The sequence below is a fragment of the Danaus plexippus genome, chromosome 7 (genome assembly GCF_018135715.1).
Source record: "Danaus plexippus chromosome 7, MEX_DaPlex, whole genome shotgun sequence".
In the NCBI taxonomy this organism is placed as follows: domain Eukaryota; kingdom Metazoa; phylum Arthropoda; class Insecta; order Lepidoptera; family Nymphalidae; genus Danaus; species Danaus plexippus.
The window spans coordinates 4,584,771-4,610,459 of NC_083541.1; the positions used below are offsets into that span (position 1 = coordinate 4,584,771).

Sequence of the window (25,689 nt, forward strand, 5' to 3'; positions counted from 1 at the left end):
TTTTGAATTCACCTTCATTGAATGTTGTTCTAAAAACTATTTAACTGACAGTAATTAATTGCAGTTTATACGTTGAATATCACGTTATAGAAGCTTACTTAATACGACCTTTTGATTTAAATTATCTAGCATTAATATGTATTTGTATATATAAATATATTTTACCTGTCTTCGCTTGCTTTTAGAGTTATTGAGGTTTTCCATTTGGGGTGTATAGAACGAAAGATTGATTTCTTTTTTCCGACACTATATCTACTTAAATAAAATTTTTATCTAAATTTATATAATAGTTTTTGATAGATTATTATATATATTACATATATATATATAAAATAAACCAAGTGCCAACAAACTAAAGGTACAAATGATTTCAAAAAAACCTGTATCCTCAATTGGAAGGTCAATAGCGGAACGCGCCGCTAATGGTTAGGTACTTGCGTAAGACCTAGCTTAGGCTCTATGGCCACCAGGTGGGCGTATCCTCGCTAGTTCAGCTCCGTGATTGGCCGCCAGCCTGTGCTAGTTGCATTTCACTTGTCCTGACTTTAAAGCAGTTTTCCACATGACTCATACAGGATTTAAGATTTTAACGACCTCAACTTGGTTCAGTATAGGAATACTTAAACAGCCAACACAACACCGTTCTCATTACAATTTCGTTTGTTAAATGAAATGTCGAGGGACAATTAAATTATAACGCTCTTGGAACTAGATACTTCTATGAATATTTGTTTCTATTCTATTTGATAGATATCTAAGATTATCATTAGTGTTAAGTTTGTTTTTTATTTGCTATTGAAATTGAAATCGCTTTTTTCAATTAAAACACATTAAATGTATACGTAAACTACAGACATTGTTTGTCTTATTTTATATTGAGAGCTTTATCATTGCGACATAAGAACAAAATATGTGACATGAACATTTCCTCTAACTGTGTTAATCTATACAAATTCGACACTCCATTTTAATTGCTGCCATAGTAATGGACTCTTTAAATTCCAAACAGACGTCAAGAAACATCTCCCCGGCAGTAAAACTGCTTGTGACATAAAAAACTGTCGCAACTTTGATCACATCTGTAGTCTTAAAATGCTCACCAACTTACCGACATAGTTTTTTTTTAATACTTATATTAAAACATATGAATTACTTACTTATTTATTTTAAGTTTTTTTAATGTTCACAAGAATTAAATTTAAAATATTATATGCTACCATCCTAACAGTCCTATCAATATTAAAGACAATTTTTTTTTGCTTCTCAGTTGGATTTTGATATTTGTATGTATATGTCTCAATATAATAAACGTTTTTTTTATTATTCTTATACAATATTATTTTAATTTAGACACTCATTCAGTGAGATTAAATTCTCTTACTGAGGCCGATAGCTATGAGCTTAGGACTTTCAAGTCTCAACGCGGTCGTAAATCTACTAAATACATGAAATTGCTTTGAAATAAAATCTAACTATCTAAGTAAAATATAAAATATTACACAATGTCTTACTAATAGTCTTATATCGGGGAATTCACGTAAGGAATTTTCTACTGATGAATGCAGTCAATATTCGATTGAATTGTATTCGAAATTTTGCAAAATAAGAAAGTCAAATTTGTTTTACTTACAAAATTTTACACTTAATTTATTTTTTTGTATAAACTAATTTAAGCTTACAATAACTTGTTACAAATATTTAATATATACTTATAATGTATAAATACTCGTATATGACATAAATATGAATTTATTTGTAGTGATACATGTGTTTTTGTTCTTATTTTGGCTTAATTTTGTATTTACTATTGAAAAATGATTTCACTAGACAAACAGTAAAACTGAAAATATATTTTTTTATAACCTTTAAAAATTAAAGATTATATTTATGAGTGTAAACGAGAAATTTTTTGGGTATTTATAGATAAAATCGTAGAATATATACATTTGGGTACTCGTCACATATCTCAGATATACAGCTATGTCCAAACTAATCTATATGGCTGTGACATTATATAGAGATTGCACCAGAAGATGGGTATGCGTAATTAATAGCTAAAATATATTACCATTCAATTTACAACGCTTCGTAACAAAGACAAGTCACGAACTGCTTATGACAAATGAATGGTTACAATATGACAAAATTTCATACTGACAATGATATAAAACAAATAGGACGGAACCCTTCGAGAACAAAACAACGTACACAATGACCAGACAGTAGAACAAAGGGTTCTAGATAATAGATATATAATGAAATCAAAACAAACACGCACAGATAATAAATTTGATTAAACAATCAGCGATCCAGAAGTATTCATCTTGAAGGTAATATTTGAAAAATGAACGAAATTCCCATTTATAATAAAACGGCCATTTGAAATGTCATGCAAGAGGTATATATAAAATTAATTAAAGTTGAATAATTTATTAATTATAATGAATTATGTTATAAGTCTGTTATACACGATCAGATATAACTTTCGTCTATCATCACTATTGCACCAAACACATCTTAAAGGCCCGTATTCTTATAAAAAAAGCCTCAAAAAATATACTCATTTATTTACTATGCTATTAAATTTACAAAGTCAAACTTAATAATGTATGCTTCATAGTAATAATGATTTGATTTCAATAACACCTGTTGTTAATCCCTTCGATTGAAACTCGACACGTTTACTAAACGCTGACATTTTGAATTCCATCTAATATTATAAACAATTTATTTGTAATACGATAGCTATTATGACTGTTGCACACTCAATACATATCGGATGAGTTCTGGAGAATTTACGTCTTTCACCATATAATAATATTATTATTAGATTCGTTTAGCTAGTAAAAAATAAATGTAGTGTGTAACAGACGTTATAGCCGACAAATTTCTGTTTTATTTATTATAACGTCACAAAAAATAAATGAGTTGTCAGGGCGTTCCCCTCACGATTTATAAACGACACTTATTGTAGGTCGCTTAGGAAATCATATTATGTAAGAATTTAGACAATTTACAAGAATCTAACTAAATTATTTATCATTAAAAAAATATATATAATTTGTGACGTGCGAAGGGCGGGATTTTATTATGAAATAGTTTATCCTTTGAAACGATTTATTTCATTATAATTAGGTATATGAGGGTTTTTTTTTATTAAAAATACCGTGCCAATAACCAAAGCTAGCGCGGGCTGGCAGAAAGCCCGTGGAAATCGTATTTTACATACATAATACTTGCTAATGGTTAAAAAACAACGGATGAATTACGTTAGCGGAGATATTCCAGTGGAATACACAGATTTCATTTAAAATACAATACTTACATTGTTTGATTTGTCATTGAAGTCAGAAATTATAATAATTATAAAAATCGAATCTTCATAACGAAACTAACAGAATCAATTACAATGATTTTTTTATTCTAAATTCAAATTGTGATGAGTTAATATTTTTTTTTTTATAAAAAAAGATATTACTTAAAGCAAATATTATATAAATACTTGTTTTATATTAACAGATGTTTGAAATCTGTAAATGCATTACGAGACATCGACCCAATTCGAATCTGGCAATCGGCCCGAATGTTTTTTTCTTCTCAGGGAAACCATCCGTCATTTTGTTTTCATTACACGGATATCATTTCGCGTCTCCCATTCATAATAAACAGCTAATAGTAAAAATTCAATAATGTTATTCTAGTATGATTTACATAAATATACTTAAAAATATTGGTATATATTACTTATTTTAATAGTGTTTCTGACTTATATGACATGTACTTTTTTTATTTGATGACTATACCAGATTCAAATTATAGGTCTTTATAATCTGTGGAATGTCATGGAAATCTGATAGCTGTACTTATCTAATTAATTTAAAAAAATCCGCTGTCCCTTTTTAACATTTTGATTTGATTAATTAATTTGTATTGATAAGCTAATGAATAACGTTCGAAGGAGAGATGGTCGAGGTCGTGTATAATTAAATATTTAATTGTTTTACTTCAATACGAAATAAGAAGACGAAAATAAATAAAATTATATATATCTACTAATATTGATTATCAAATAATACAAGTCTCTAAGTACATTTTGTATAGACGACATTAAAGCATATAAATAATTCATCGATTAAACGATTCTAACAAGAGGTTTTATATCCCGTTTATTTGTTGCAAAATGATAATTGCACGCGCGCGCTCCAAAAAGGTTTTAATGCAACCGTATTTGCTATAGATCTCAACTTTGCAAAAAATTCCTAAACTAAAATGCAATAGTTACATAGCTTATACATACTTGAAGTGTGTTTTATGATATCAATGGAACATAAGTTTTCATTTTATACGAACATCACAGATATTTTAACTTCACCATTTAACAAGAAACAAAAAATATCACAGATAACGTATAAGGAAAACCGTACATTGTATAAAATCATAAATAACATGAACCAGATTAAAAATGCACACACAAATGAGATGCTCGAAATGTTTTCCTAACACATATAATACCATAGCTTCAACAATACACATTCTGAACGCGTACAGAACAAATCGTTGAATATTAATACTCATTATATATGAAGAATTTAACACCTCGGTTATTGAAAACTTGCCAAACGTCCGGAACTACCTGTCACTTTATTACCGCTTTTTAACGCTAAATTACAAGTTATATATATAGAACCTATTTATATTTAATATGGCATTTCCACTGAAACATAAAATTGTTTTGAATACTGTACCAAAACAACGTTACAATTTTTTTGTTTTGTTTAGATAATATATAGACGTAAATTCATTAAATAAATATAAATTAACAGATCAGCCAATTGCGCAGGTTTTTTTTTTCTTTTTTCTTGTTTGGCTTTTCAATATAATCAATATTAATTTATTTTGTGAACGCGTCCTAAACTTTTTGAAATCCGAACTCGAATATCATAAAATCCATTTGTATTCAACATCAATATATGACAGGCGTGGGCCAGTGTTTTTTAATAAAACATTTTGCTTCGATTAAGTTGGAGGCGAGCCAAATGTTAGATAATATCCGTACATCTTCTGTACCAGCGATTCTTTTATCATAATATTTAAAAACATTGTAATTATAGAAGTCAACTTTAATGTTCCTTTTATGTGATTCGTTTCATCACAATACCCGTGTGCAGCTCGAAACTGGAGTAAACGTTCACCTCATAATTAAACCAGGAGATTTTTAAACTATACCATGAGTTCACACGTTTCTTTTTCCTTGAATAATACTGTTAACATATGATGATATTCTTACAAGAAATATTGAAGAAAATTAAATGATTTTGTCCTTAATAACGTATAAAGTAAGCTGGCCGATTTTTATTGACGACATTAAGTAGGACGTTTTAAATGTCAGTTATATTTTTTAAATTAAGAAACCTAAAAAGAGGTGGTATTAAATAGTTTTTATTAATATTTGATGTCGTTTCGTGGAAGGCTATGTTTTCATAGTGACTTGCATCCACATGTGTAGCTATGTTCACACCCGATACATTAAAATTAAATAATAGCTCAAGGCCCACTATTTCAGTTTTATGTTCGCGTCTCGCGGTTTTTACTAATCAATTTCCTGTTATAACATAAAAATTTTACTTACATTTCTAGTGTTGCATACTAAAAAATTACTATGATTTATTTCTATGCATACGTCACTTTGCATCACATTTTATAGATAATAAATATAATAATTAACAATAGATAATCAATCCAGAACGTAACAAAATTGAATATATGTAATTTTCTATATAAAAATTTCACAATTAATTAAAATATTTTCAATCATCTAACAAACATAACATTTTAATATCATGTTATTGTATTTTCGATGGACAACTATCGAAAAGACAATAACATTATTAAATTAAAAATTATTTATTTAAATGACAGCTAATAAAAATATGCTAAGTGAAATGATTTCGTCGGGTAAGCCAAAACTCATAGTCCCAAAATAGTTCTGATTAAAATTGGTAACGAAATCTTATGAAATCAATTTAAGAGAAATCTTATCATACAACTTTTGAGTTTATTTAATTTCGATAGAATAATTGAAATAAAATTAAAACAAGAGATAAACCGAGCATTTCCTATAAACTGAATATATTTCTCAAGAGAGTCACAAATAAACATGGCGACTGAAATAAGACATAACCTATTTTGATATTCGTATTCACTATCAGAATAGTTTTTATATCGAGTATTCCACAGACTAAAAATAATTATCAAAAAAACTACCAAAGACTGTTTGATTTTCATAACCTTGTAGCGGAGTGCCATCGCGTATAACCTCGAAACGAACTAATGTTTTCAATTTGCATATTTACGTTTTACGACAACTATAATAATGAGGATTTTATTTTTAATTGATTAATGAAAACTTTTTAGAAAACCACATAAAAAAAGTTCCTTTGCCTCATATTATATATTTTTATGTTTAAAAACCTATATGTAAAATTATATTTTTAATTAACTTTATTTATGTGAATTCACGTTCGTGTTAGCCACACCTGGTGAGGTGAGGTATGTTATACAGCTTTTACACATATTATACGAGGTCATTTCGTTTTATAATAGTTTGTAAAATATATTATACACTTAACAATAAATATAGATTTGCTTCGTTTTAAATTAATTCATATTGGTAGACCAAACTTGTATTAATCACCGATGCAATATTTTAATGTTACCATATAAATATATGATGGTGTATTATTGTATGTATATATTATTTTTAGTGAATAATACTTAGTACTAACAATACCTTTTCTAATCACCTTTATATATCTTCCAGACATTATTACAGACAAACATAATATGTATGCTTAAAATTAAAAATAATCTTATCACGTCTGACGACGTAATATAATAATATACCCCATTACATTTACAACTAAACACGTCTTTTATATATATATATTATAGTGCAAAATTAAGATCGTAAGTGCACTTCAAAAACACCGCTTATCATACGTGATATCGACAAATTGTTATTGACTGGCGACCTCTCGCTCTCGGTTTTATCGTTGTGTACAAAATTGTAACAAGAAACTTCTATATAACCCAGTTTGAAAGTTACGTGGGATGCAAAACGCTGAATAAAACCGCCTTCAGTTATAATCTTATCATGCTAAGCAAACTTATATAGAGAACTATAGAAACTTATATTACCAATAATTATTTCTCACCTCATATACTTATACATTTTGTAGGGTTAAGTGTCTTATTGTATAATTTAGTCGTAAAAAAAAAGTAAATTTTCTATTAATCTAGACGCTTCTATCTGTGATTTATTCGCATCTTTTACACAGTATGTTTTTTTAACCGCAATTATAAACTGCCAACGGTGTCATTAGCGTCCATAATCTCGATTCAGTCCTGCCGGCGCCTTTGATGTCGTACGTCTAGATAATTGCGGAATTAATGACGTGATACGCAATGTTTTATCACTATCAAGACTGCTCCCAGTCTGTGCACTAAAGGTAGCCTTGGATTCGGTTAGACTAGTTAGCGAACACCAAATCGAAAGACGCAATCGAGATTTCTGAATGACTAATTCGAATCTGTACGAAAAATTATAGTGTACTTAAATACAATCGGTCTACTTTATGTTAAAATACTGCTCTTGATTAAGACTGCTTTTGTAAAAATAATTATATAATATTTCTACTACTTTTTATCTATCAACATTCTATATATTGCACATGCATCAATGTCAAAAATCTAATTATCCTTATACGCTCTTACAAAAATAACTGTAACATGTCTGATGAAATTTGAACTAATAAAGACATGCCTTAAAAGTGAATTCATATGTAAATATTCTTTTTTTTTTTCAATAGATACATTCATATCAAATAATCGTAAACCCTTTAGAACGACTAAGGCAATACCTATTCTAGCTCATAATATTATTATATAATAGTCTAAATTTCTCAAAATAAAAGTTCTAGAACTATTTTAAACACCATAAAAAGCAGTCATGAGACCTTCGTCCAACATAAATGAATGCTTAACGCCCGTAAACATTTAATTTCTTAAGCGAAGTAGGTCATGACATAGTAGCATCTGTTTTATGAGTTGTTACATCTTAAAAATATATAATTTGATAAAGAATATTGGGAGTGTACACTAAAAACCTCTTTTAAAAACGGGTATACGTGACAAACGACAGATAGTCTAAAACAGTACCCAAATTTCTGAGCTTTTAATGTTATTAAAATAATTAGGGTAATGGCACTTTGATGAAATGTAGAAACTTTTTTATAAGAGAATTTGACTTGATTTCACATTATATTTATAGAACGATTCTCCTTACAAATCCCAGACAAACATATCCATAACGCAAAGGATACACTAACGAGCTAGCAAACAAACGAAATTAAACCTAAATAGCTGGCAAGGCTAATGTACAGAGGCGTCAATAGATCTCTCTGGTCACATACCGAGCTCGACCCCTAACCTGATTACTGCTTTATTGGGTCACTGGCTTTTCGACTATCACGTACAAATTGCTTTTTTAATTTTCATATTTAGGCCAAAGAGGTTTTGTGCCAACAAGGTTTTTACAATATTCAGCTTCAATATGGAATCTCTTTACTATGTTCTCTTCTGTCTAGAATTAAAATTATTCGAATTAGGATCTTATGTTTCATGTTTATTATTTTAAAGCTAAATTTATTATAACTTAATCGAAATAATTACATAAACAGATGTAAACAAAATTAATAGGGACATAAAAAGTTTTATAGAGTAGAAAAGGGACTGGCCAAAAATAATTTTTAAACAAAAAAATTATTAGTGAAAAAGTTAATATGTACTTTAAATGAAAATAAATTTTGCGATGTCTTCGTCATAAAAAAAAAGAATAATTTTTAAAAAACAACGATTTTGTATATTTCTTAAACGTAAGATAACTTAATATATCATAGCATAGTATGAGCAAGTAATACAAATAATTACTAAGAAATTATTTAATTGTATTTCTTATTACCCGATAATGTAATATACAAAGATAATGAACGTTTCATATCAACGGAAGAATTGCTCAACAATTTATTATGAGAATATTCAGATATGAAAGCAATAAAGTTTGATAGGAGACGTCATAAATATAGCGTGAGCGTTTTATAAGATTCCGTCTAATCCTTCGTCCTATATAGAGACAAAACAGCTGGCCATATATGCACACAGTCTTGTGGATGTTTGTTCATTACAGAGCCAATATTTGAGATACAGCTCGGGTCAGGCTTCGACCATTTGCGAGTGCAAATTTTCCGAGATAAAAATAATCTTCCAAGGCTTATTAAGATTACGAGATATCGTCCGTTACAAATTAGAACGAAAGAATATATTAATCGTATTTCTTTGTACACCGGAAAAACGGTTTTCGAACGTTATATATATTTTTACAATAATTTATAGTCTGAATGAATTGAATACTTCGTAAAAAATGTTCACTATGATAAATTTATACATACAGGATTTTTAAAGTTTAATTTAATAATGTAATATGAGTTTTATATAAAACTTGTTGATATTAATGTATAAAATTTTATTTACCTTAAGATCTTTTTTTTAATTTAATTCAAATCAATTTTCTATAAATGAAAATTAATTTTTATTTTCACGTTAATTGTAGTATACATATATACAATATATCTCCGATACATCTATTGAAATACACTTAGGATGCTTTCGGTGCATGTTTCGAAGTATTTAATATTTATCTTATGAATTAAAACAGTCTGTATAAAAAAGTCCGTTTAATATAAAAACGTTTGCATGAACGCATTCTGCCGATATGCTTGCGATTATTATTTCACAAAGATGTTATTAAAGGAGATTGTATATCATAACAGGATCTAGGTTACAACTCAATAGTCAATATTCCATTCACGCGGTGTTCTCGAGATGAATTGCAAATCAAGGGGATTTATCAGCTGAGATTCCTTACTGAATATATAATATTATCAGTATCTAATTATAAACATCTCGCATTAACGATGTCTACTTTATACATAAGCAGTAAATATTTAGTTGCTAATTGATAATTACATTTGATAGATTATATTAAATAGAATATAATTTCAATAAAGTAGATTTAGTACAGAGCTAGGTGTCATAAAAAAAATTATTAAGAAAATAATACATTTTTAAATAAACCGTACATAATCAGTTGGAAAGTTTATTTATGTGTTTAAAAGGAGCTTCTATTGAATTCATGTTTTTTTTAAAATATACCTAAATATTTAAAAAAGGAATGGCTTATACTGTTTATATCTTTTTAGTTTGCTTTCCTTTCAGTAGCAATAGCAATCGAGATAAGAGAAGTTGATATTAAAATAATACTACCGAAGTTAATATTATTAGTTTTAGTTTTTTTCCAAATAAAACCTGCCTTGATATTATTTAATTTTGTTTATGCTTTATGTATAGTATAGGTCATACAATTCTATAGGACGGAACAATTATTTCAGCAACAAATTGTCACTCACATCCAAAAATAACTTTCAATTGCTGACAATGCTAGCCGGTTGTAATTTAGTACAGAAAAATCATGCGACCTCAAATTATGTACACCATTAAAAAATTTGAATATAATAGACGCTTAAGGATTACATATTGGACAACTGAATTGTGGGAAAGTGGGACAATACGAGAAAAAGCTGATTCGAAACTTGGCTTCTTAAAATGGACGTTCGTAAATTTCAAAAAAAGAATGCATTTATTATTCATATTTCACAATGTTAGGGGGATTATAAAAATATATTTGTAAAATAATATAATTTATATAATGTTCAGTCAGCCATTGACAAATAAAGCAAAAATTTATCGTCGACGCATATTTGATGCCCACTTGAAGTTCGACAGCTTCTCGAAAATTAACAAACAAAAATCAACAAACATTGGATCTGTTAATGTGAGTGGCGTGTCGTAACACAGGCCCTCCCAGCACATTTTATATTGACCTCAAACCAAGGGCATCAAAACCGACGAATTGTATAGAAACAGTGCTAATTTATTATTTCTGTAAACGCATGACTTCCTCCCTTTTAGCTGTAGGAAGTGATTAAGTGTTATTTCGATAATAAAAAAAATAACAACAACTCCGAACATGCACATTCTCACGACCGACACCTACCTAATGTATGTGTGAAGGTAATGTCTTAACGCATGAAGGTTTGTTACATTAGTTTTTATTTGAAACAAAATTCTGTTCAATATTTGTTGAATGAAACCTTAATGGGAATATATTTTTTTGAATACACTAAGACGTGACTTTGTTTAAAGTTCGATATATTTTCTAATCGGCAACAGTTTAAATGTGAAGGCTCATTATTCACGGTATGTGTGTGTGCGTATGTTTTTATATGTATGTGTGGGTGTGGTAAAAACAAACACGTAATAATTAACATCCTCTGTATGTGTGGAGGCCGTTGGTTGTGTGCGTCTTATCACGGATACGTCTTAACTCCTAACGCCAATACATCATGGGACTCGACAAAACGTTCGTATTGTTACTTTGCAATAACTTTTAATGGCTTCCAACATGACCATTTTAAATGGGTTAGTTGTTCGTATGCTTTATAACTAATTAACTCACGCTTCATAGCTGGTTTCTGAAGTATGTAGTCCGTAAACTTCAGACTCATGTTGAAATATTCTCTTTATAAAGAAATTCAAACATTTCTTACGTAGAATTTAATTATGTTACAACAAATTAAGGTCATTCCCATAGACAATTGATCCGTTGGAAGCTACATCTTCACTTTGTTTAGAATGAGATGTGTCTGTTGATATAATTGCAATATCTTAGTCATATGTTAGTTACGCAATTGATAATGTATATTCAGGATGTAAACCCGTAAACATAATATAATGATTCATAAACCAGACCATATCGCAATATAAATTTTTACATTATACATTATACGGATAACAATCCTAATATTTTTATTGTATCGCGGTTTAAAAGTGAACAAAAATCTACGAAAACAATACTTACTACTCTTATTTTCCTAGAAACTATCTGGTAGTTAGTAATAGTATGACATCCTGAACAAATACCGATATTATTAACGGTGTTTAATAGAATCTGAACTGATAGAAGTTTTGTTTATTCTGTTTTCTTCTGTACCCATAACACATATTTCCACCACCACATACTATGCGTTTAAAGTTTTCCATTCATAAATATTCGCACATGCCAGTGTCAACGTAGGATTATGAATAAAAAAAAACCATAACCGCTGCGTATGTAGCGTAGATGCAGACTTGTATTAAGGGTACAGATTAAAAAACAGAATAACAAATAAGAGTACTATTTTATGCTATAACAAAAACTATGTACATATTGTTTTATGTGTGGTTAAGTTTAACTAGATGGCAGCACTAAACCTTTTTAGTTCGATCTGAGCACTAAGTGTTTAACCAATTAATGTACTTGGGTGTATTAATAAATTATATATAAACATATAATATATATAAATTTATTAATATTCAGTTTATTCTATAAACAATAGTGTAGACAGACCAACCGACGTCAGTCTCGGTTCTAAATGTTTGGATTAAACAATAACAATGCTCATTATAATTTGTAACTACCCAAATAACAGCCGACTTTACCTCCAACATATAACGAAATCAAATACATTTGTCATCGTTATTACGAATGAGGTTCAAAATTTACCATATAACATTACATAACGTAATATGCTACGTTATAGCCGAATGTTTTTTTTGAACGTTGCAAATTGTCTCGGATAATTCTTAAATTTGCTAGACTTACGTCTGAAAGAAACGCTTTCAGATAAATACTTATTGAATTCTTATGTGCATGAATTCTTAAACCTTTATCTTAAATATTGTCATTTAAGGCATTTCTTTATAAAAATATGTCGATTACCTATCTTTTTTTTAACACAATGTAGAGCTGCTTTTAATGTTGAATCTATTTAATTAAAAATATATTTTATTTCTATGGATTATAGAAGCGAGATAAGACATTTAATATTTCAGTTATTATGCTATGAATACAATACGTCGTTAGTAATTCTGAAAAATACATAGAAAAGATAGCGCTGGTATGAGAGTCGTTTTTAACATAAACCAAGGCTGTACAGCTTGTAAAATATTACTAAGTTATTCATAATAACACAATCATTGTCGTTTGCTGAAAATTTATTGCCGTCGGACAATTACTTGTCAATTTTGTTGTTTCAAGACACGTATCTACAATATTGTTTGTACTAAGGAACTATTAATGCGAATCTTAAAATTGCACTGACAGCAGTACCTCGTATAATAAACGTATTAAGTCATTCCAATCGATTACGTTAGGATTTCATTAATGATTTTCGAATGACAGCATCTTTATTATTTGTCAATTACTTAACATGAAAACCCGTTTCTGTTGGCATTTTTTACAGTTGATATTAAATATATTGTAGATCTTTCTAATAAGAATCATATATTCGTTTGTCATCTGCGGTTTGACCTTCCTTTTTTCTATTATCTTTAACAAATTGACAGAACATGTTTTTACCAGTTGTGCATACCAATAGATACGTTTGCAGCAAATTAAATCAACCAATAGGAACCCTTGATTATTTTCGTTTTCATGATTGATAGTGATAATTGGTTATTGATAATATTAATAATTATGAAAAGGTGCATTATTTATTACTATGTGTTATAAGTTCCAACTGACATTTAAAAATGTTTAAAGTTTAGACTATTTATGCGAATGAAGCCATAGCATAAAAAAAGTTTATACATAGACAGCTCTATTCACTATTGTAGACCGTTTAACATCGAAGGTTTTCAATACGTATGTTGACATAAGATGTCAATACCGATAATTTTATTTGGAACAGTGAAAGTGTGTAAATTACAATGAAAACTGATTATGTAAGAGTAAACAAATACACGACCGGAGATGATTCCCTGGTTATTGCTTTTGTAAGTTATTTTTAATCATCATATAATTTTTATGCAGGAATTAGAATTGTATGACGTGGGGCAAACTGTTTTAAAATTAGGTTGTATTTATATTTATTCAAGAAATATTCTTGTATATAATGATTTATATTATAATGCAACGAAAACACGCTATAATAATGTTTATGAATGTCGTTAAGTCGTCGGAAATCATCAATAAAAATGTACCTCGAAACTTCTACAATAGTATGTAATTTATGCAAATGAAACGCTTGATTATAATATAAATCATGAACATCCATACAAAATTTACGACTTCGAAGCGGAAATAAGCAACTCTCAGATGGTCAGGGAAGGAATATACGTGATTGGAACCTAAAGAGCTGGTACATCCATAACGCTAGACCAAGGTCATATTTACCTAAGCATATAACAGCATCAGCAGGAGCATCTGGATCTAATTTCTGTTTATGACTCCAATACAAATGGTATTGGAGTCATCCAAGGGCGGAAAATTGGCAACACTGCCGTAGCTTCACAGTTATCGGCAGAAGAGATGGCCGAAATGTATCCGCACCGCCCGGCACAACACGCCGTCCGATCAAAACATAGCTATCACGAACCTTTTCGACACACAGACTCGATTTGCAAAATTTATTCATCGCATCCGCCGAAAACACCTATAATTTTTATGAGCGGCACCGAAAATAGGCACGCTCTATCCGGTGGACCCTCGAATGTTTCCTTAACGCCCGGCACGAATTAGCACCAATGAACTGTTGGAAAACACCATGAAATGTTGATGTAAGTCGGCAACCACCGGGGAAGTCGATTCGCGACACACGTGAGTGCGGGGCGCTCGCCGGCCACTGTACCGCGCGGTAAACAGAGAGAGCGCGCCTCAACAACACACGCACACATAGCCGCGCCCTGCATGGTTTCACACGCGCACAGATCCTCAGCGCGCGCATTCTCACTTAACACCGAAATAGATATCACATCACCGACAGCCAATAGCGAGGCGACGCTATCACGACATAAACTGTCCCTATTGGACAAGACTTCATTGACGGATTACCTACAGTTCAATTAGCGATTATCAGATTTTTTTTTGATAAAACTTAACTGATATGGGTTATAGACCACTATTATCTAAGAAGAAATCGGCAAAATAAGTTACTTTATCAGATCAATGTCTTAAATGTTTGAAGGGCCAGCAATCTTTATAATATATAGAGGAATAAACTTGAATCGATACGACTTTACGTTAACATCACCGTCTCTACAGAATACCGACTACCGACGCCGACAGCGCTCAGACATAATAATAATACAGTCTAATCCTTAAAATTACACAATTATAATTCGTATTATTCAATGTCAGCTCATTATCATTTTATAACAATGGCAGAATATAAAATGAAAAACGCATGCGCAATTTTTCAATCGCATGTTGCATGTTTCATGCTGCGTAGCGGGTTACATAATTTTATTATCTCGATAAACATTTTATTCAATTCAAGCCACCATGCGAATTAAAGGATGCGTGCTATGTTAATAAGCGCAACGCACCCGTTCAAACGCGCCTTTGCCTGCATATTGAATTCAGGGGTCAATTATGAACGCACACAATCATAGTATCTAAGATTTATAGTTTAAGGTTCATTTTTACATGTTTATTTTTCACACGGAACTGAAGACGAACAATTCAGAAGTCATAAGTTAGCAAATACAAGAAGTGACCACTAAATTAAAATGTTCTGGGGCTTAGTGAAACACTATACATATGATTTTGTTTCCGGATCGTAGACATTGAACTCTATGAGAGTTTTCAAAAACATTTTCAGTCACCTGCTTTATTATATTGTCCTTGGCTGCTCTACCAGAAGCCATTTGCTATGCTTTGCGGCCGATATGATAAAAAGAAAGAAAAATCGAGATATGTAATAAGTTTCTCTTTAAAAGAGTTAAGCTATTTAGTTAAGTAAAGAAAAAGTATATATGTAAAATCCATGAATTTCTTTTTAATTACAAAAAAAATAAATTAAGGCAAAAATAAAACAGAGAGTTAATCTATTTTAGTACGAACTTTCTTAAAATAAATATCACAGCGTTTAATTTCGTTCAAAGGTACAAACTCTCATGTAGTTTCCTTAATATGTTTAAAATCGTAAATATTTTGCCCAATCAGTCAAGAGAATCAGAGTTTATCATTGCAAATCAGTGACCAATAAATAAATCCAAATATTGACCGACTGTGACAATCAAAAAGAGGCATTATGTATTTATCTCGTGTGAGTTTATGTTTTGTTTTGTTCGAGTATCATTAGATTATTTTGATATCATAATAAAGAGAATTTTGGAAATGATTTTTGTAACCGATTTAAATCCATTATTATCACCCATTACACCCGCATGGGTATATAGCATTATAATAAAGGTCATTTTGATGACATATGACACGTTTTTAAAATCATAATCAAAGCAGCACGAAGACATGATTTTATTGAATTAGAAGTGCCTATAATATACCGCCAGGAATTAATTTAAACTAAGTGAATTTTAATCCATATTTTCCTTGCCTCTTCCATACATGAAGTGTTCCTTTCATCAGAATCTCTTGCTTTTTTTGTTTGAAGTTTGTTGCTTAAACATCCGCGCATATAATGAATGACTTATAACTAGTTTCTTTTTTTTTTTAACAATGACTAAAACGAATTCTTATGTCAAGTTCGATTCAAGTACAGATTATTAAGTATTTTTTTGAGATTACAGATTAAACCATTAAAATTACGTCACTTCTAATAATATGAGGGTGCTCTGTTCCTTCTAAAGTTACTTATTCATTCTATTAATTATACCTTGTATCGCGTCAAAGTTAATATATTTATTGTCTTAAAAAAAATCAATTTTTACCAAATTCAATATCCTGTTCGTGTATTTGATATTAAAATTAAAGTAGTTTTCTTTTTCGACTTTGTCATCCTTCTTATTCGCTGTTAGCGCTGTGAAACTTTTTTTGGTAAATTTATTAAGAACAGTATTTTTTTTATACATCCAAGCATTTGATCAGTGTAAACAAGTCATCCGCGTGTCGGAAATGTCAGTCCTAGGTAAGAGATAGCGTCTTTTTAAATCCCTGATACCGTGATTATGGAGTGGACGGTGCTTATTCGGCCTTAGTTACTACATAGGGTAAACAAAGCTCAATTTCCATCATGATTAATTTAGTAATATTGAAAAAAAAATAAACAAATTACGATTTTATTAAATATATTTGTTCCGTCTTTCAGTTAACCACTCATTTGAATTTGGTGGAACTTTTACAGGCAGAAACTTATGTAAAAATCCGGGTCTAAAACCACTTTAAGAATATTTATTTATGTCTATTTATACAAATAACAAAAAATACCATGCGTAAGATATCGCGGATACAACTAGTTCTATATACCGACACCAATCTTACAACTTCCATTTCATCTGATATTTGATATATATGTTTGTTTTTTAAATATATGTTTCCCCGACAGTGTAGTGGGGCCATAATTTTATAACGCTTTATATCCAAATGTACCAAAAGAGAGCTAAGTTTTTTGTGTAAATGTATGGATGTTTGTATCTTTGGTACGCCTTATAGACTAAACCGCTTATAACATTTTGGCTTGATTGGCGGTGGAACAATCTATGTTGTAAGAGTGTTACTGGTAAATAAAAAAGCACAAATTTATTTTCTTACTTTCGATTAAAGCGAGGCTAAAGCTCAATAGATAGGAGAGTCTACAAAATTTCAGCCTTACAGCGTCTATTGCAATTTGCAGTACATTGCGTAAATCTGCAATCTCGATCTTACGAGATGACGATTTTCCGAAAACTCACCTCATTTTTCGAGATCGTTCCGAAACATAAAATGTCTTGATGTCTACCGAGATTGATGGGATTGGTGGTAAGATAATTCAACTGGTTTTTTATTGTGAAACTCGTTGGTCTTGCCTTTACAATATGATGAGCACACACAATCAAATAAAACAGTATGTGACCAATCTGTCTTAGTCCTAATTCCAATCAATTTCTTACGAATGACGGACATGCTGTCTTTTGCGACTTCGAAAATATGTTCCAGTGCACAACATTTTCCGTTGAGCTATTGGGTACATTTGTGTATTATCTTTTAGAAATTACCTGAAGATTCCAATGTCATATAATTATAAATAAGAAAGCAGATCTCGGAGCGGCTGTGAATGCAACTGCTGTATTGTTTTATTTAGATATTCGGCTAAGTATCGGGATGATTTAGAACAATTGAAAGACGACGAAATTGTTCAATTCTACAGCAAGTATGTCATAAGAATGGTAATTAACAATAAAATCAGATGATAACATCGCAACCTTCATCACCAGATACTGTTTTTGTATAATTAGTACTTAGCATATTTAGTACACAAGGATAAATTGCTTCTTTCATTGATTTCAGAGGATATAAATTTACGTAATGATTCAGTGTGAAAGAGAAGTCTTAAAGACAAACTGGAATATATTTTGAAAGCCTGGAAAAGTTACTTGCGGGTTGGTGCTATTACGGACGGGAAAAAACCTATCATCTCTAACAGTGCGACGAATCGAGTATGTTCTGGCAATCTAAACACAGAAGGTCGCTGATGCATCCGCGCATCAGCCCTCTCAGTTTCAGTACTAGTTGGTTGATACCAACTAGTAACTAAATTACCAAATAACGCTAGATTGTTGAAACCAGCATTCTCTGATTTCTGAAACTTACAGGCATTTTTCAGCTGCGGGATACATAGCCGACATGAGATTCTATTTTTTAGTACTTTACACAGAATTAGTTTTTTTAATTATAAAAGATTTTACAGGTCTCTACTTCTTATAACTACAATTGTAGCATAACGTAATTGAATAATTAAAGACATTTAATTTCTTATCAAATAGAAAAAAAAAAAATTATGTATCAATATATCAAAAATGCCGAGAATTTCTGATCTTTCAAGATCTCGACTTATTTATATTGTCTCAAAATTAAGGTCGTGCATAAATTATGACAACTATTATTAAAAATGTAGCGTAATTTGGGAATTATTATACATATTTAGAAAGCTTATGTCACTCGTGTGTGCGCGTTTATAGGGTACGAATGTTATATTGGAAAATTAATTGGGACGTTATACCTATCGAAAATTTTTTGCTCCATCACATTTCCTTGATTTCAATAATGATAGTGATTTCAAATGTCTTTACATAATTCCTGAAAGATTGCTAATTCAAGATTTAATTCCTATGCATAATAAACATTACGTGTAGTTTAATTATAAAGATATTTTAATAATTTTAAACTACGCCAAGATAAAGCAAGCTGGCATACATTTACAGATGACACTTGTCCAATTATTTTTGTCACACTTTTCCCCGCAGATGGGACCATTAAATGAAAAATGGGATATACACATATAAGATGTGATTAATGTCGATGTGTGCGTGATATATGTAAGATAAACACGCATTTCTATCAATATCTAAATCAGAGTAGGAGTATGGCGTTATGTCATCGTGTCGTAAGTGAGGAGCACCACACTTGACATATTGACGGGACAATGGAGCATACGTTCAAGATTTATCTACCTCAACGAAATACGAATGACCCGTTGGAATATTGTGGACATAGTCTTTATATATTCTAATTAATTGTTACTGATAGATTCAGTTTACCTCGGTAAGCAATCGTTTATTATTTATATTGACTATTTTTTAATACAAGCTGAATGGTGTCGGATTACTTAAACACCTGAAGGATGGTGGAAGCTAAGCCCAAGAATGATAAATGCACTATCCCAGGAATAGATTATTCTCTTTTGTCTCGAAGATTTATTTTGGAAAATTTTTAAAATAAATATTTTTGTCTAAAGATAACATAATTAATTCCAATCTTCTAATTAATATAACATGCCTAAGTAAAAACGCAAACTTACGCATAAAAAAAGTAAAATCTTTGATTAAATGGTTAAGCCTGTACCGTAAATGAAATAGAGGTCTTTAAGTTAAAAGGGTTTGCATAACTTTTTCCAAAAAAAAAATGTCGTACCTTTAATTTGTATGTCATTTGTATCTACAAATACCCTTAAATGGAAATAAATTATCTTGACTCGATTTAATAAAGCCTAATTTCGCAAAAAAGATACGAGATCTCATAAAAACTTTATTGCGAAAATGTCAATCAATGTTATAATGATGTCTGGAAGGAACAGAAGGATTTTATTATATACATACAGGTAGAAAAGTCGCCAGAATCTTTAATTCTTAGTTTTTCACGTATTTCATTCTTTGAATCATTTAACAATAGCATATTTACTTAAACTTTATCAAAAATCTCTATCATCCAGCAGGCAAATCTGTATATATAATTGGTACCTTTAAAAAAATATCTTATCGACTGTCTTAAACAAATTAAGTAGAACGAATACCGTACAGTAGGTTTTATTTTATCTTATTTCAATCTATACTTAAATAATCGTTAAACAAATGTTTATAGGAAGAGGAATGTATATATAATAAATGCATATATGTATATATAAAGCATTTATTATCTATCACTTACACAGCTATCCTATTCTAACCACAAAAATTGCCTTTTTCAGTGGCATATCCCATAGTTCACATGTCACTTTCAGAATTGATGTCCTTTGTTCCATGTTGTAAATCTAGCGTAGACAGAGGGTGGAACTTGTATCATTTATAAAAGACAATTTCTCACTGGAAAGAACAACACGTGCGGATGATAATGGGTAGACATTAAAAATATTTAGGACTTGAAAATATAAATGACTGCCCGCCATCTTTGACAAACGATAGCGGGAACAAATGGTTCTTTGTAATAACTTCGTAGAAACTATTTGGGATATGTCGAAACATACATTAAGGAAATATTCGTTTTTTATTTACAGGATTTCTCATGTTCTTTATAAATTATGTCAAGTGTCAAGATTTTTAATCTCTCAATTTCTTATAGGTACATATAAATTAATTAGTATAATAGGTAATTATTAATTATTTTGCTCATTCGTAAGCAAAGCACTATAATTCTATTCATACAAACATACCCGTTCATATATAAGTAGGATTCTGTAAGAATATTACTCAACAAAAATCATAATAACAATAGTCGGTGTCTATAGTTTGTGTATTCGTTTGAACAGTTCAATTGGTAGCTATAAATTATAATATAAGTGCATTCCTTAAATAAATCGAATGCTAAATAGATACGTAATTGATTAACTGAATAAACACAATTGGCGTATAACAGACAACAATCCAATAGGCACTGTATGAACCTTCACAGTTAAAAGGTGCTAATTCTTAAGCATTGCTCAAGGTTAGATTGAAGTTTTATATGAATTCAATTTTAACTAAAAACTGTTGCACACTAAGTCGTTTACAAGGACTTTAAAATTCAATTTGTTACTTTATGAGCATTCCGTAATCATTTATTTAGTTTTCGTATCAAAAAAAAAATATTTATCACTTGCAATACTTAGATATTAAAAGAAATAAATCTAAAGTTTCAAAAGCTAGAGATATTATGAATATCTCGATTTATGAAAAATGAGATATTAGTTTACTATAATTTTAAGCACAATCGTGTTCTAAATTTAAAAAAAAAACAAACTCTTAAACCCTCGGATTAATTAGGGTTAAAGATATTAAAACAAAAAGCATTTTTAATATTAAATTTATTCAATTATTAATTAAGTTGCACTAGTTATCTGTTTAAAATAATTCTAATCATAAGTTTAATATAACTGAACCACTGCTCCTCTTGTCCCGGTTTTAAAGTAGGTAGAATATTTGCAGCATATTACTTTTTAATATTTTCGTCCTTTATAAGTTTTAGGTCCTTAATTAAACATCCAAGATATTATCAAAATAAACTAGGAAGCTTTCTAGTATCAAAGAACAAGATAAATGAAAGCTAGCTTTATAACAGCAAACTTTTTATGTAACCGATATCGAGTTTTAACTAAATAACGGAAGTACGACTTTAAAAATCAATAACATCTTTTATGAGACCCTGACATTTAAAATACATATATGAAAAGTCACTAAATCTTGATGGACGCACCTAAACGTTATTTGAACTTAGACATCAAAGGCATTTTACGTAATGTATTATTAATAATATAAGATTTATTTATAAATCATTAATGGTACCAAAGAAACTAAATGTACCCTATTAATATTTTTCATGAAACATTATTAGTTATATTTTAAAACAAAACTTTTAAACCAAAAACGGTTTATTAAATTTAAGAACTTTTTACAAGAAAATGAATTCTATTTTTGAAATAAGCCATCTTTTAAAATGTTATCTACGTTGTAGTTCAAACATGTTGTAGCGTTCTAGAACATCGTTCGAGAACAGATATATCATATTTCTATTGTTTAATAAATTATTAATTTTGTATTTTAAAAATTGATTAATAAATTAATAATTTATATTGTTGTTTCGAAAACCAGCTACCGTGAAGGCTATTTGTTTGACAAAATATCTTAGGTGCAGTAACAACCACTAGTTATATTACGAAATATATTTACCACCAAAATGGAAAACAGGATTACTTGATTAAAACCATTGTGTAACTTTGACAGGTGACAAAACAACTGTCATTGGAACATTACAAAATGGAGACGAGATTTATTGTATTAAGATAGTCGTATAAAGTCATCCTTTTAACTTGATCATTTTTCAGAACTAGATGCACACGTGTGATTTGTTAGGTGGCGCTTCATGAGAACTTTATACCATTCATCTTTATAAACGTCACGACTAACAAAATAATTGTTTACAATATTGCGGTCAGTGTGACTTAGCGTTCGTGATGACTAAAAGGATTCAACCCACGGGCAGAAGGACCAAGTTCTATATAGTAGGTAAGTGTGACCGTGACTCAATAATTCGATGATGCAATCCTCGTAATTGGTTTTGTGAATCGACTGAGATTGTTCACTGTTCTAGTGCTTGCGTGTTGTTCTATCGATGATAGAACGATTAACAATACCCTCTTTATGTAATTACACAATGTAAAAAAAAAATTGGTATTTTTTTGCAGTGACTTCTGTTATCTTTATCGGTCTGTAACTTTCTGAACGGGACAGATATAATAGTTTTACATTCCTTCCTAATAATAAAAATATTATTTATACCCCTATTTTTGATATTTTTTATAAATACTACCTTAGGACACTTTTCAATAATAATAACGAATGAACGTTAATTAATAAAAACGAAAATTTGTTATTTGTTCTATAATTTTCGACAGTCATGTCTAGAGATGTGAAATGCTAGACTATAAGATTATCGATTTCCTCGAAAGGTAACAGTTTTATTCAGTTATATACAATGTCAAATGTTATATATTAATTAAAATATTAAGTTTATAATAAAACTAATGATTCATCGATACCGACAAACAATAAGCTTAACTATTAACAACGTCACAAACCAGTTTCGTCATGAGTGACGTTGAAAACTTAACTCATGAGAAACACTTATCACTTTGACTATTTATAGACATTACGTAAGTTATAAAATATACGAAAAATATTTAATTTTTTTTTTATTTCTGTCTATTTTATTATTTATTTACTTTTAGTGAATAATTAATTCATAACTATGTTGAAAAACAGTCAAAACAATAAAAATGAATAACGCTCTACACATAATTGAAACGTATAATAAAATATAAAATTATTTGTTCCATTATTTACCATTAATTTCGATTACGATCTGTAAAAACGACAAATTTAAGTAAAACTTTAATCACACGTATTTTGAACTTTATTGTCATTGAGCTTTAAACACTTTACTTTAAATACGCTCATACCATATTAAATATAGACTGCTAAAATGGAGATTCAGGTTACTGGAAACCAGGAGCATAAGGAGTTTCATCAATAATATGTCCATACGATTATGACTGGTTCTAAACGGTTTTGAAATATTCCAAAAACGATTAATTCATGGTACAAATTGGCACAATTTTTTGTAAGACAAGACGAGAAGACTAGACATTGTGAAGCATAGAAGGTGTAATCAGAATTGATAGACGGCTCGTGGTTGGGGGATTTATAAATAACCCCCCTAACCCCTAACTCCTAACCCCCCTAACCCCTAACTCCTAACCCCTCTAACCCCTAACTAATAATATATATATTATTTAATGCGACATCATCTCGTTGACACAACGTTTTCACATATATCGACTTTTTAATAATCCTGTTCTCTGTGACGTCTAATTGGACTGCTTTAATATTTTGATATATGCAACAAGCAATAAATTCCCATAACAGAAGATTCCAGAATAAGGAAAACCACATGCAAATTAGTAGGTTATGAGAAAATAAATATAATTTTACAAAATAAAATACACATTGAAATTTCCACTTACAAACATCAAGTAGATTTTTTTTTTTTACAAACCATATTATCTAACAGGTAGCAAGACAATTTTCGTCATCCATTTTTAAAGCCTTACCGACTCTTTGGATTCACAACACGAATAAACAATTGCGATGTCATTTAAAGCCCAAATGCCACAGCCCAAATATTTTTATTCAACTATGTAGGTACTCTTCACAGTTCTTAGACTAGGTTTTGTTATGATTATGTCTTCCAAGAAGTCCGCTGGCTTTGTTTTAGTGAAAGTTCTTTAGTTTCGCTTTTATAAATATCTTAATCTAATTTTACAATAATATATAATCCGTCAGATTACTGTAAATCATTAATATATTCTGTTATTTGGCACTTCCGCTGATACTGCGTTTTAATTCTTATTCATAAGATAAGGTCCTATAATCAAAATTTTTTTAACTAGTTTGCTTCATTATTCTGAAAATATATTTTTTCCTCATGTATTAAGAGATTAAGTCGGCATAAAAATAACGTATGTACTTTGTTAGACATGACTAATCATGTCTTTGAATTGAGTTGTAATTTTTATGAGCTTACTATGCCGTAAGTACATTATAAATAATAATAAGCACAGAGTATCAATTAAAACTGTTTAATTCAAATCTGTATCCATAATTGTTTAATAATATAATTAATTTCAATCATTGTAAATACATCTTTGTGTATTAACCTTTTTTATTTACTGTTCATCTTAATCAATAAATACATTTTTAATAATAAGATCTTATAAATCATTAATTAAGGAAAAATTAATTTGGGTCTTGGTATAGTGAATATCTCAAACGGACGAAATATTATTATTATACTATAGTCTCAAGTGACCGAATCGATGCCAACTGTTATTAATCTGTGGCAGAACAAGTCTTGAAGCTTAACACAAAGTTCACGCGCCGTTAATGTATTCCACGACAGCTGAGCTCATAGACTTTAATAGAATTCTCAATCAGCTTAAATATTGAACGGTACTGAGCTAAGTGTAGAAGAAACCTTCGCATAGGATAACTTTACACAGTATATTGTTGTGTGAAAATCACGTATTGTTATTTATGACTATTGAGACGAAAAATAATTACTTTGTTGAAACGCCACTCCTTTTTGACACGTTGCAACCTATCAACGTCAGAAAGAATAAACATTGTGCAGAAGTTTTTATATATATTTCAAAAAAGCATTGTTGTTATGACAACATTTTAAAGAATTTTCACTTCGGGTTTGAAGATTTTGTTTTAAAACAGACAAAGCGT

The 25,689-nt window shown here is 29.8% G+C and overlaps 1 protein-coding gene across 2 annotated transcripts in view; it reads right to left on the bottom strand.

Moving 5' to 3' along the window:
* Positions 1-14,852, bottom strand: part of LOC116770538 (transcription factor kayak) — a 30,077-nt gene extending 15,225 nt beyond the window's left edge. For both annotated transcript variants that reach the window (XM_032662055.2, XM_032662054.2), the window contains exon 1: positions 14,390-14,852. The gene's annotated coding sequence lies outside the window, so the exon portion shown is untranslated. The remainder of the gene's footprint in view (positions 1-14,389) is intronic.
* Positions 14,853-25,689: the final 10,837 nt, after the last annotated feature.